The following is a 12,093-nucleotide window of genomic DNA, read 5'->3' as shown; positions in this document are numbered from 1 at the left end:
TATCTGCTGAATATAGCTTCAATCTCACTGATTCTTTCTCTGGCCTTTCCCATTCTACGACTAATGAGCCATCAAAGGAATTATTCACTCTATTACAGTGTTTCTGATCCCTAGTGCCCCCTTTTAAGAGAGAGAGAGAGAGAGAGAGAGAGAGAGAAAGGTGTGTGTGTGTGTGTGTGTGTGTGTGTGTGTGTGTGTGTGTGTTGCTGGGGATCAAACCCTGAGCCTTACATATCCTACAAGCACTCTACTACTGCACTACATTCCACATCTCTTTCCCTTAGTTTTCATCTTCCTGCTGTTTACATTGTTTATTTTTTCTATTAAAGCTCTCAATATAAAGTTTTTTTTAATTTCTGGCCTGGTAATTGAAATAGCATCATCATATCTGAGTTCCAGTGTTTTTCCTTGCCCTTTGGTATGTCTTGTAACTGTTTTGGTGAAAGACAAGATGTGATATATTGAGTATTAGAACTGAAGTGAGCAGGTCTATGGTGTGAACTTCCTATTAGTCCAAATAGGAGCTGGGCTCCTTGTTTGCTTTCTTGTTTGCTATAGATATGGACGCCAGAGGCTACAAATCCCTCAAGGGTTATTTTGTCACCTTGTTGTCTTTGAGCTTCTCTGAATATCATGCTCTTGACAGTATTTTACAGCTCTTTACAGCCCTGTTGGTAGGGTAGTATGGGGTGGGGAAATTAAATGCTCTATAACCTTTGGTTAAATCTTTTTTTGTGTGTCTCTGGGCTGCAATCTTTGCAAATGTTTTTCAGCTTCTTTCCTCCCTTGGGGAAGAGAGGAAGACCAAAGGTGCTAGGACTTCCATTTTCCAAAGTCAGATAAGACTGTTCTGCCAAGCCATGCTGGTAGCTCACACTTACAATCCTAACTGCTCATGAGGCAGAGATCTGAGGATTGAGGTTCAAAGCCATCCAGGGCAGGAAAGTTCATGAGATCCTTGTCTTCAATTAACCAGTCAAATGCCAATGGAGGTGGGGCTCAGTGGTAGAGCTCTAGGCATGAGCAGGAAAAGCTGGGCAAGAGCACAAGACTTGAGTTCAAGCCCTACCACCAGCCATCCTCACCAAACAAAATCATGTGTAGTCTTCATTCAGCAGACTAGGCTTTTTTTTTTTAAATGGTATATAATAAAACATGTGACTAGCAAGGTGCAGCTCTGAGTTCAAACCCCAGTATACTGCCAAAACAAAACAAACAAAAAATTCTCTCCACTGTACTATAGGCCTTTTCTTGCAAAGAATAATCTGGATATATTTCAAAATGGTTAACTTTCTTCTCCCCCTTCAAATATGGTAGAGAATTTTTATGGTCTTTCACCAGGAGAAAGTGTTGGGCTCTTAGAGGTAAGACCCACAGAGTATGGAAAGCCTGGGTTCTAGTGGCTCGCACCTGTAATCCTAGCTACTCAGGAGGCTGAGATCTGAGAATCACAGTTCGAAGCCAGGCCAGGCAGAGAAGTCGATGAGGCTCTTTATCGCTAATTAACCACCAAAAAGCTGTGGGGCTGTGTCTCAAGTAATGGAGTTCCTGCCCTGAGGGGGAAAAAACTCAGGGACAGACCCAGGCCTTGAGCTCAAGTTGCAGTACTGGTGTCTGCACACACATGCACATGCATGCACGTGCACGCACACACACACACACACACAGAGACCATGGAAGTGAGGGGCTAAGACTACAGACTCCCTCATGCAAATCCACACTCTGCCTCCAATTACTATGCAAGTCTTCGTCTCAACTGTGGTAAATAGATCACAGCCATGGTGCTGGACTCGGTGCTTATCTGGATTTCAGGTCCTCGCTTTGCTCTCTAGCCTCAATTCTCTGCTAAGTCAAAGAAAAGTCATTGACTTTCAGTTTGTCCAGCTTTTTGTTCATTAATAAAGCAGGAGTGACAAGTTTTCAAGCTCTTTATGTGTCAGAGCTGAGACCAGGAGTCCCCAAACTTTTATTACAGGCAATGAACCCAAGAGTCCTTTGCTCCTCCTTTGTAAGAGACATTATTTTTATGATACTAGACAGTAAATAAATCTGCCCTTCACGCTAGAGGGAAAAATTATGTATATTTTTTCTAAGGCTTTTAGTGTTCTAACATCCTTGATATGATAGTGAATGTGTAGAAACGTAAGAGATCCTCACCGATGGGGAAGTGGCACTGGAAATTGAGTTTTTAAATGTGGTCCTTGCTGGGTGCTGGTGGCTCACACCTGTAATGCTAGCTACTCAGGAGGCTGAGCTCTCAGGATAGCAGTTCAAAGCAAGGAGCCCTGTGAGACTCTCATCTCCAATTAACTCCCCAAAACTGGATGTGGTTCAAGTGATAGGGTGCCAGCCTTGGAACAAAAATGCTAAAGTTCAAGCCCCAGTACTGACACATGTGCATGGACACGCATGGACACAGACACAGACAGACAGACAGACAGACAGACAGACAGACAGACACACACACACACACACACACACACACACACACACACACACATGTCCAGAGGCCCAAGCATGAGTAGTTTGCAAGAACACCCACATGAGTCTAATGTAAAGCGTGAATAAAGATCACCTGTCATGTTGTGAGGTGTAATTAGCGATATTTTTCTTTTGCTCAGTGCTTCCCAAACGTTGCTGTGTATTTTAATTACCCGAGAATTATGCTCACTGAAGATTCTGATCGATGAGTCTGGAAGGGAGCCAGAGATTCTGTTTCTGACAAGCTCTCTGCTGTTGTCATTCCATTTTGAGCACAAGGATTTGGCTCATCAGAACTAACTTTCTCATTGTAATCTGTCTTCTGCTAGACTTTCTTACTCCAGGCTTTAGGTCCATATCCAGGAGCAGATTGTGCACAAGAGGAGAATCTGGTGTGACCCTGGAAGATGGTATTTGCAAGAAGAGGCCAGGCCAAGCTCAGTGTTCTCCCTCATATGTGAAAAAAAAATGAGTATATGACCTGATTGTTAGGGGGAGATGGTTGGCTGGGGAGAACCTCTGAGAACGGGGGAGAGGGGAATGGAGAAGGCTATGGAGAGAATATGATTAAATATATATATATATATATAAAGCATTAAAGTGTTATGAAAATAGCCTAATGAAACCATTAAAAACTACTCAAAAGGACTCATGTTAAGAATAACATAGGGCTGGGAATATGGCCTAGTGGTAGAGTGCTTGTCTTGCATACATTAAGGCCTGGATTCCATTCCTCAGCACCACATATATTGAAAAAGACAGAAGTAGTGCTGTGGCTCAAGTGGTAGAGTGCTAGCCTTGAGAAAAAAGAAGCCAGGGACAGTGCTCAGGCCCTGAGTTCAAGCCCTAGGACTGGCATGAGTAACATAGATGGGATAAATTCGGTCATACTATATTATATGTGAGGCTTATCAAGGAGACTGAGGTAGAAAAATGACAACTTCAAGACTAGCCTGAGCAATTTAGTGAGACCCTATCTCAAAATAAAATTTAAGACAAAAAGAGGGGGGCTCCTATAGCCAACCTAGCATTGTATGAAAGCCTGGGTTCAATCCCAAGTACTAGAAACCAGGACCACAGAAACACCCTACGTATTGGAATCCTGAGACAATTCGAGATATACTTTAGGATTTTTTTTAAAAAAAGGCATAGATCTTGAACACAGGACATTAAGTCCCAACCAACAGCTTCACTCTGAGCCTTACTACATGGCTTAAGTGTTAATGGTAGCAGCTAGGGCAGGATCTATGAATTTGGACCTACACTTCAGAAAAATAAAAGGTAAAATCTTAAGTTTCTGGAGTAAAAGTTCCATCAGGTATGAGCAAACTCCTTCATCACCACCACCATCAAAGAATAAATAAGACAAAACTTGGTTAATAGAAGAAAAAAAATCTCTATCTCCTCTTCACCCTTTCTCCCAGCCTCCTGGCTTGAATTCTACAGGCATGATATCATTGGCAATGGGGAAGCTGGCACCTGGACCCTTGCTCTGTAGCACTGGAAAGGAGTGGGAGAAGAAATCTTCTTCCAGGGCTAGTGTTGCTCGTACACGGGCCTTCCCTAGCTCAGGGATATGCCTCTCTTTCCAACTTGAACAGATTTCTTTCTGGTTACAGCGTAAACTGAAGCATTTTAAACAAGGGTCAGATGCCAGGAAGTCAGTCCTGAAGAGATACGGAGACACACTTGGGAGATATTGATCCTTTTGATGGTCCTGGCGCAGCAAGGAGCAGGGAAGGTCTGGAACCTTCTTATTGCCATCCTTCTTTAACCACATTAAGACCTGTCCTCTGGGAGCATTTTGGAAATACCATCTCACAATGAGGAGCTGGGTCAGCCTTTTCCCCTGGGCCTGGCCTGTGTGAGGTCTGCTGACATTGAAACAGAGGTCTTTGCGTTCCCTGACCTCTGTGTTTCAAACATCCATCAGAAAAGAACAATACCACGGCATACGCAGATGAAGATCGCTGCAGCGAGTTAGCCAAGTGGAAAGAAGACACTCGAGTGTCTACTGCCCTGGATGTGAGGGGGTCCCTACTGCAGGTCTCCAAGGACTCTATCTCTGTTGAATGCTCCATTGTGTACTCAGGTGCTGGCAATCCAAACTAAATAAAACCTTGGCTCTGCCCTTGAAGGGCTTACCTGGGTTAATGCATTTCTCATCCAGACCAAATCATTTAAATATTTACACAGAATATATCTATTTGGCTTGTTGAGAGAAGTGGACATTTTATTATCCAAGGTTGAGAGAGGCTACTAAAGATAGTTGTCCTTACAAGAAGACATAATGTTCCTCAACAGTGGAACTAGTCTTCAGCCCATTCCAGACGTTTCCTGTTAAAAAGTACCCATAGTTCCCTCCTGGAAGGTCCTGTCGGACCTATAGGAACAGCCATCAGTGAGTGGTACTCTCTGCCAGCAATGGCAGCCCACAAGTGAGACCTGGCTCTAGTTTTTTTCCCTAAAACTCAAGAAGCTGGACCAATAGTGCTGGACTGTGTGACCAGCAGGACTGCAGGAATTTAAAGCTACTCTCATTCATAAACCAATTCAAAACCTTGTGTGCTGTCTCAGCAATAATCTAGAACTAGTCTTGAAGACTAACTGTCCATATACATTTGGGCATGTTACTTCACTTCTTTAAAATTTCCTCCCCGCCAAATAAAGAGAGATAATACCTAGCCTTCAGAGATGGCCAGGTGGTTGTGATAATTTAATTATCTGATATCTAGAAAGCATTTTAAACTATTAATCATTGCAAAACTGCAAGCAATTTAGCCAGTATCAAGCCTTATCTCTGGATGTTTAATTTATGTTCTGTCTCTCTTAGAACTTAGGGACATGCATTCCAATCTGCTTTCCAGAATTCCACTTATCATATTTGCTGGGAAAAAAGCACTTTCCTTGCTGCCCTAACTTGTTGAGAATATAGTTTATGTGATTGTTAACTGGCTGCCTGCAGCAAATCAAATCTACAAATATTTACTAGCTGCTGAGGTTGGCCATGTAGAAGAGAGAGAGAGAGAGAGACAGAGACAGAGAGACAGAGAGACAGAGAGACAGAGAGACAGAGAGAGAGACAGAGACAGAGACAGAGAGACAGAGGGACAGAGACAGAAAGGCACAAAAGCATGAGGCTCACTTTCTGCATTAAAGGAGCAAATTGTCCAGCTGCACTGCAGTTCCCATATATATTCTGGGGGGAAGCAGTCTGAACTCCCTAGATACCCCAGTACACCTGGAGCTTTGCCTCCAATACAAGAAACAGCTGGTGTTCGTGATTTAAGGCTTAATACAAATAGCAGAGAGAATTTATTTTACAAGCTGCCTGGGTTGGCCAAATTCCAGAATTCATCAAACAGAAAGATAAGGAGGAGGAGGAGGAGGATAATGATTCTACATAGTTAGCCTTTATATAGTAACCTAAAATAAATTCCAAAGTTGGAACATACCCTCAACTTCACCCAAAATAGATTTATTAGCAGGACTTTCCCAGGACCTGTGAAATTCAGAGTTGACTTCATATTCTTGACAGAATTGGGTTTACAAGCTGGGCCTATGAAGGTTTCAGGCAGTGGTCTTTTGTTTTTAATCTCCTACAGGGACATCTATATACTATATACTATATATTATATAATATAACATATGGAGAGAGAAGTAGATATTGATATCGATATATCAATATATAGATCTATATCATAGGGAATGCCCAACTGGAGATTTCTTTGGGTTTGTGTCTGTGTGTGCCTGTACTGAGGCTTGAACTCAGCACCTGGGTGCTGTCCCTTGGCCTTTTCACTCAAAGCTGATGCTCTACCACTTGAGATATATCTCTACTTCCAGCTTGTTTTGCTGGCAAGTTGGAAATAATAGCCTCTCAGATTTATCTGCCTAGGCTGATTTCAAACTACAGTCCTTAGCTCTCAGCCTCCTGAGTAGCTAGGATTACAGGTGTGAGCCACCAGTGTCTGGCTCTAGAAAGATCTATTATAATAGGTTAGCTTTTCTTTTACAACAGAGTCTTCATTTAGAGAAGAGAATGTATCAATTTATTCAGCTAATGGAAAAAAATTTTACATATACTGCTCTTGAGAGTTTTCCATGTATAAAATGTAGATAATAAAGTCATACCCACATAAAGAAGTATGCAAAGAATATGAAAAATAAAGAATAATTAGCAACCCATGCCCAAATGCCATCTTCTCTAGATTTCTCCGTCTGGAGAGGTCTGCTACTACCCATCAATCTCTTATAGCAGCCTGTCTTCTTTTATTTATAGCAGCTCTCATTTATACAAATTAACTTCTTAATTTAGTTGTTATCTGCTTCCTGTCTCTCTAACTACAATGAGGTTCTACTCAAGAATGAATTTTGTCTGCTTATTTACCACTGCAATGCCAGCATCTAAAACCCATACCTGAAATCCCAGCTACTTAACTTGGCAAGACCCTATCTCAACCAATAGCTGGACATTGTAGCACAAAACTGTGGTCCCAGCTACTGGGAGATATAAGTAGGAGACCTGAGGAGCAGGAGATCTGAGACTGACCCTAGGCAAAAATGCAAGACCCTAATTGAAAAGTGACTAAAGCAAAAAGGGCTGAGGGTATAACTCAAGTGAGAGCATCTGCCTAACAAGTTCAAGGTCCTGAGTTCTACTAAAAAGATAAAAATAGAGCCCTACTGCTACCAAAAATATAAATTATATATAATAATAAATAAAATTGTCCTCAACACTTAAGAGGTACTTGTTGGGGTCAGCTGTGCCTTTAAGAGGCCACAGCTGGCCTTGGCCTGTCTCCTCCCCTCCTCTTCCGCCTTTAACAGGAAGAGAAGCCCCTGCTCCTGGGGCGGGCCCCCACCCACAAGGGAAGTCCCCTGACATCACTTGACGGACAGCTCTCGTGGCCAATCTGTTGCCCCTCTCCTGTGCCCGCCTTTGGGGTATATCTATGCCTCCTCATTTGAATAAAATTAGAATCATCCCAGAAACGTCTCCGAGACCCCACGTGTCCGTGTCTTCCTTGGGCTGGCGGCCAAGGGGTTCTCGCAACCACACACGAACTGAGGCTAATCCGGGACCCCACTTCCGCGTCTAATCCCTACCGGCCCGGGGAGACATGAGAGAGTGAGTATGGATCCCACATGGAAGAGATAGATAAGCCCAGGACCCCTCCCCACGTGGATGGGCGGAGTAGAGCAAAGCCCGGCAGGAACTCAATGCAATTTAAATATAAAGTTATTGTGCTAAAATTTCAATCATATATATTAAAATCTTGGTATCTTTGTACATATTTTAGCAATTGGACTCAGGTTCATATAAATAGATGAATCAAAATCTCTGATCAGTGATGCACTTCTCTGATCAGTTGTTAGCTTTTAAAAATTATTTAAATAAGTTTTTAAAAAAAAAAAAATAACTTACTGCCAGACACTGATGGCTTACACCTGTAATTCTATTTACTCAGGCTGAAATCTGAGGATCAAAGTTCAAAGCCAGCCCAGACAGGAAAGTCCATGAAACTCTTATCTCCAATTAACCATCAAAAAAGCCAGAAGGGGGCTGGGGATATGGCCTAGTGGCAAGAGTGCCTGCCTCGGATACACGAGGCCCTAGGTTCGATTCCCCAGCACCACATATACAGAAAACGGCCAGAAGCGGCGCTGTGGCTCAAGTGGCAGAGTGCTAGCCTTGAGCGGGAAGAAGCCAGGGACAGTGCTCAGGCCCTGAGTCCAAGGCCCGGGACTGGCAAAAAAAAAAAAAAAAAAAAAAAAGCCAGAAGGGAGGCTGGGGATATGGCCTAGTGGCAAGAGTGCTTGCCTTGTATACATGAAGCCCTGGGTTCGATTCCCCAGCACCACATATATAAAAAACGGCCAGAAGTGGCGCTGTGGCTCAAGTGGCAGAGTGCTAGCCTTGAGCAAAAAGAAGCCAGGGACAATGCTCAGGCCCTGAGTCCAAGGCCCAGGACTGGCCAAAAAAAAAAAAAAAAGCCAGAAGCATCAAAAAAGCCACTCCAGCTGTGGCTCAAGTGGTAGAGCTCTAGTCTTGAGCCAAAAAACTCAGTGACAGCTCCTCGGCCCTGAGCTCAAACTCCAGGATGGGCACAGAAAAAAAAAAAAAAGAAACTTCATATAATTGGACTGGAAATGTTGCTCAAGGTACAATACTTGCTTGGCATGCACAAAGCCCCTCATCCCCAGCATTGCAAAAATCAATCAAATTAATTAATTAATAGTCATAAACTCTGAGAAAGCAAAACCTAGAACACAATGTAGGCTCCTTCTTGGGACCCTAGGCCCAGCCTGTCATCCTCCCAACCCTCCTGTCTCCTCCCATCATCTTTTGGAATTACACTGATCTCAGGAGAAGGGCAGTGGGGATGGAGGAGGGGAGTTAAGCAAGGTTAACTTGCGTGAGTCTGCTGGGGCTGCCTGGGGAGCTCTGGAGCATGGAAGTGCTGACCCCCACCTTGAGGCAAAGAATAAGCTGTTATCCCTCAGCCAGACAGTGATGACTGATATTGGGGAGGTAGGTAAGGAAAGACGGGCACCTAGCCCTCCTGAATGAGGCAGGCCCTATTTGGCCAAGGGCAATTCTAGGGGAAGGAGCCTGAACTGTTGGCAGCCAATACAGCTGCTGGGTGGTGGTGGGTTCTGTACCTTAAACCAGGAAGAGGGTCTCTGGGCATGCCTGCTAAGCCTTGTTTCGCCATTCTGCAGTTTAATCAAGTTTTGTGTGTCTTCCTTAAAATTGCATGTGCATATGGATGTGTGTGATTTCTGTTGTTTATACCTTTCTATACATCATATCTTTCCTACTTAATTTTTGGAGGCACCATTAGGATTTGAACTCAGTATCCTGTACTTCTTAGGCAAGTGCTCTACCCCTTAAGCCATCCATGCCTCTAGTTCTTAAATTTTGTTTTGATTGGTGTCTAGCACATTAGTACTTCATCATGCAAGTATACCACACTTTATTCACCCATTCTTTCATTGATGGCCTTTGTAATTGTTTCTGGGTTTTTTGATGTTGATAAACAGTCCTTGAAGACCCCTGTAGAATAATTGCAAGAATTTCTTGGGTTTATTTCTGGGTTAGGAATAGCTGTATCATACGTATAAATGTCAGAAGATAGTGTGAAGTTATTTTCTAAGGTGATTTCACTAACTCATCTGCTCATCAAGAATAAACAAGACGGGCTGGGGATATAGCCTAGTGGCAAGAGTGCCTGCCTCGGATACACGAGGCCCTAGGTTCGATTCCCCAGCACCACATATACAGAAAACGGCCAGAAGCGGCGCTGTGGCTCAAGTGGCAGAGTGCTAGCCTTGAGCGGGAAGAAGTCAGGGACAGTGCTCAGGCCCTGAGTCCAAGGCCCAGGACTGGCCAAAAAAAAAAAAGAATAAACCGGACACACTACCATCCACTTCCTCTCCAACTTTTTGAATTTTAGAAATTGAGTGAGTGGAAAAAGACATCACAGCCTAGAGCCAATGGCTCCCCTTTGTAATCCTAACTACTCAGGAGACTGAGATCTGAGGATGCAGGTTCAAAGCCAGCCCAGGCAGATAAATCTGAGAGTCTTATTTCCAATTAACCGCAAAAGGCTAGTGGAGGAGGTATGGCTCAAGTGGCAGAGCACCAGTTTTAAGCAAAAAAAGTCAAGCAAGTACATGAGGCCAAGGATTTAAGCCCCAGTATTGGCACAAAAGTAACTAAAATACATCTCATTGAAGTCTTGTGTATGTCACAAATATCACTAGCCATCCTTTCATAAGCATATCAGATGTTCTATGTGAATAATTTGCTTTTATGTTTTCTCCACTTTTCTATTGGGTTTTATTTATACTTTGGGTTTTATTTATGCTTTTTTATTTATACTTTTCTCATTGATCTGTAGTTCTTCATACATCTTTTGTCTCGTGTGTAGACGGAGAATATTGTATCTTCTGCTGCTGTGTAACTTGTTTTCTCACTTTCTTCCTGATGACTCTTAATGAAATAAGCTCTTGATTTAATTACAGTCTCGGGTATCATTCCTTTTCTTTTCTTGTGGTTCTTGTTTAAGGAACCTTTCCCTCAAAAAAAGAAAATCTCCATATCAATCTCAATCTGAGGGCAGAAGATCCTATATGGAGCCAGGACATAGGCAGATCACACAGAGACAAACATTGTTGTGCCTACCAAGGCTCTATCCCCCTGAGACCCTGTCTAGCCAGCATGAGTGACCAGCTGGCTGGCTGGTAGGTGTGTTCTGGTTATAGAACTAGATATATCATGCTATTAAGGCTGGGTGCTATTAAAAATTCTAATCAGAGACTGTAATTAACTTTCCTTGCTCTGACGCTCGCTCACTAAGCAGCCTTCTGATTATAATTTGGCTTCTCATGTATCTTGCCTACCGGGAGAGAATGTACTGAGAATATACTGTTCAGGCCGACGTGAGGATCCAATCCATTAAACAGTTACATGCCATGATGTAAATTAATAAATTTGTATTCTGGTTTTATCATTTGCCTCATCTGGGCTCTGAAGGCGTGAGTCAACATCCCTGGGTCTAATCAACACAGACCCCAAGAATAGCAAGCTTCTGGGTTGAGAAATGAAGAACAAGACCCAGACCTAAGTGAAATCACCAAGATAGCATTACCCCAGAGGCCCCTCAGCCTAATCAAGAAGGCTTTCCTATGTGTCACGCGATATAGGCAGGGATTAGAATTGACTTTTGACATTACAAAGAGCTGCATATTCAAAACCATGGCTTGGTTCTTATTCAGGTGAAAGAAAAGAATAGAAGATGATCGTGAGGCTCATATTGAATATTTATTGGCTTGTGAGGACACACCAGATGCTGCACAGAGCCTAGGCAGAAGGTTAAGATTTACAGACATGTTTGAAAAAAAAAAAAAAAAAGCAAAAACAAAACAACACAAAAAAGGGAGGTGGTGACAGATGGTACATGCTAAGGAAAGATGAACTGAAAGGTTTGTGACCGATGAATTCTTGTTCCACAGAGGTAGCCAGGGTCCAGGATGCAAAATAGAACGTAAGTTTTAAGTGGGGGACGGGGAAGGCTCAGGAGAAGAGAAGGAAGTGCAAGATACATCAGAGCACAAGCAGGAATGTACTGCAGCCCTGAGTGTATCCAGAGCAGAGCTGAGGCACAGCCTGATGATTTAGAATCTGTGGGGTAAGGGCAAAACCTTTGAAGTGAGTTCAAAAAGCCAAGTGGAGATGAGCTTATCAGGACAAATAGGGCTAAGCGAGGAATCTGGCCATCCAGGCCGCCCTGCATCTGATATCTTGGGTGAGCATCATCAACAGTGCCACAAATCCCCTTCCAGGAGCCCAGAAACATTGAAGGGGAGAGTGCTAAGAACTGTGGGGTTTAGACACTCTGCACCTAATGATGGGAAGAGAGCCTCTACAAAATATTCAGGCCAAAAACATGAGGGAGGGGAGGCCAATACTGAAGACCCATCAGGATTTGTTGCTTAAAGAAATGTGTTTCTCAGGTGCACTGGCCAGCAACAAGGAGGCTGGAGGAAGAGACTCTCTTGAGCCCAGGAATTCCAGGCCAGCCTGGACAACCTCATAAGACCCTG

Source organism: Perognathus longimembris, chromosome 2 (assembly GCF_023159225.1).
Source record: "Perognathus longimembris pacificus isolate PPM17 chromosome 2, ASM2315922v1, whole genome shotgun sequence".
Taxonomy (NCBI): Eukaryota; Metazoa; Chordata; class Mammalia; order Rodentia; family Heteromyidae; genus Perognathus; species Perognathus longimembris.
The sequence above is the reverse complement of the archived record's forward strand: the minus strand, read 5'-3'. Positions refer to the sequence as shown.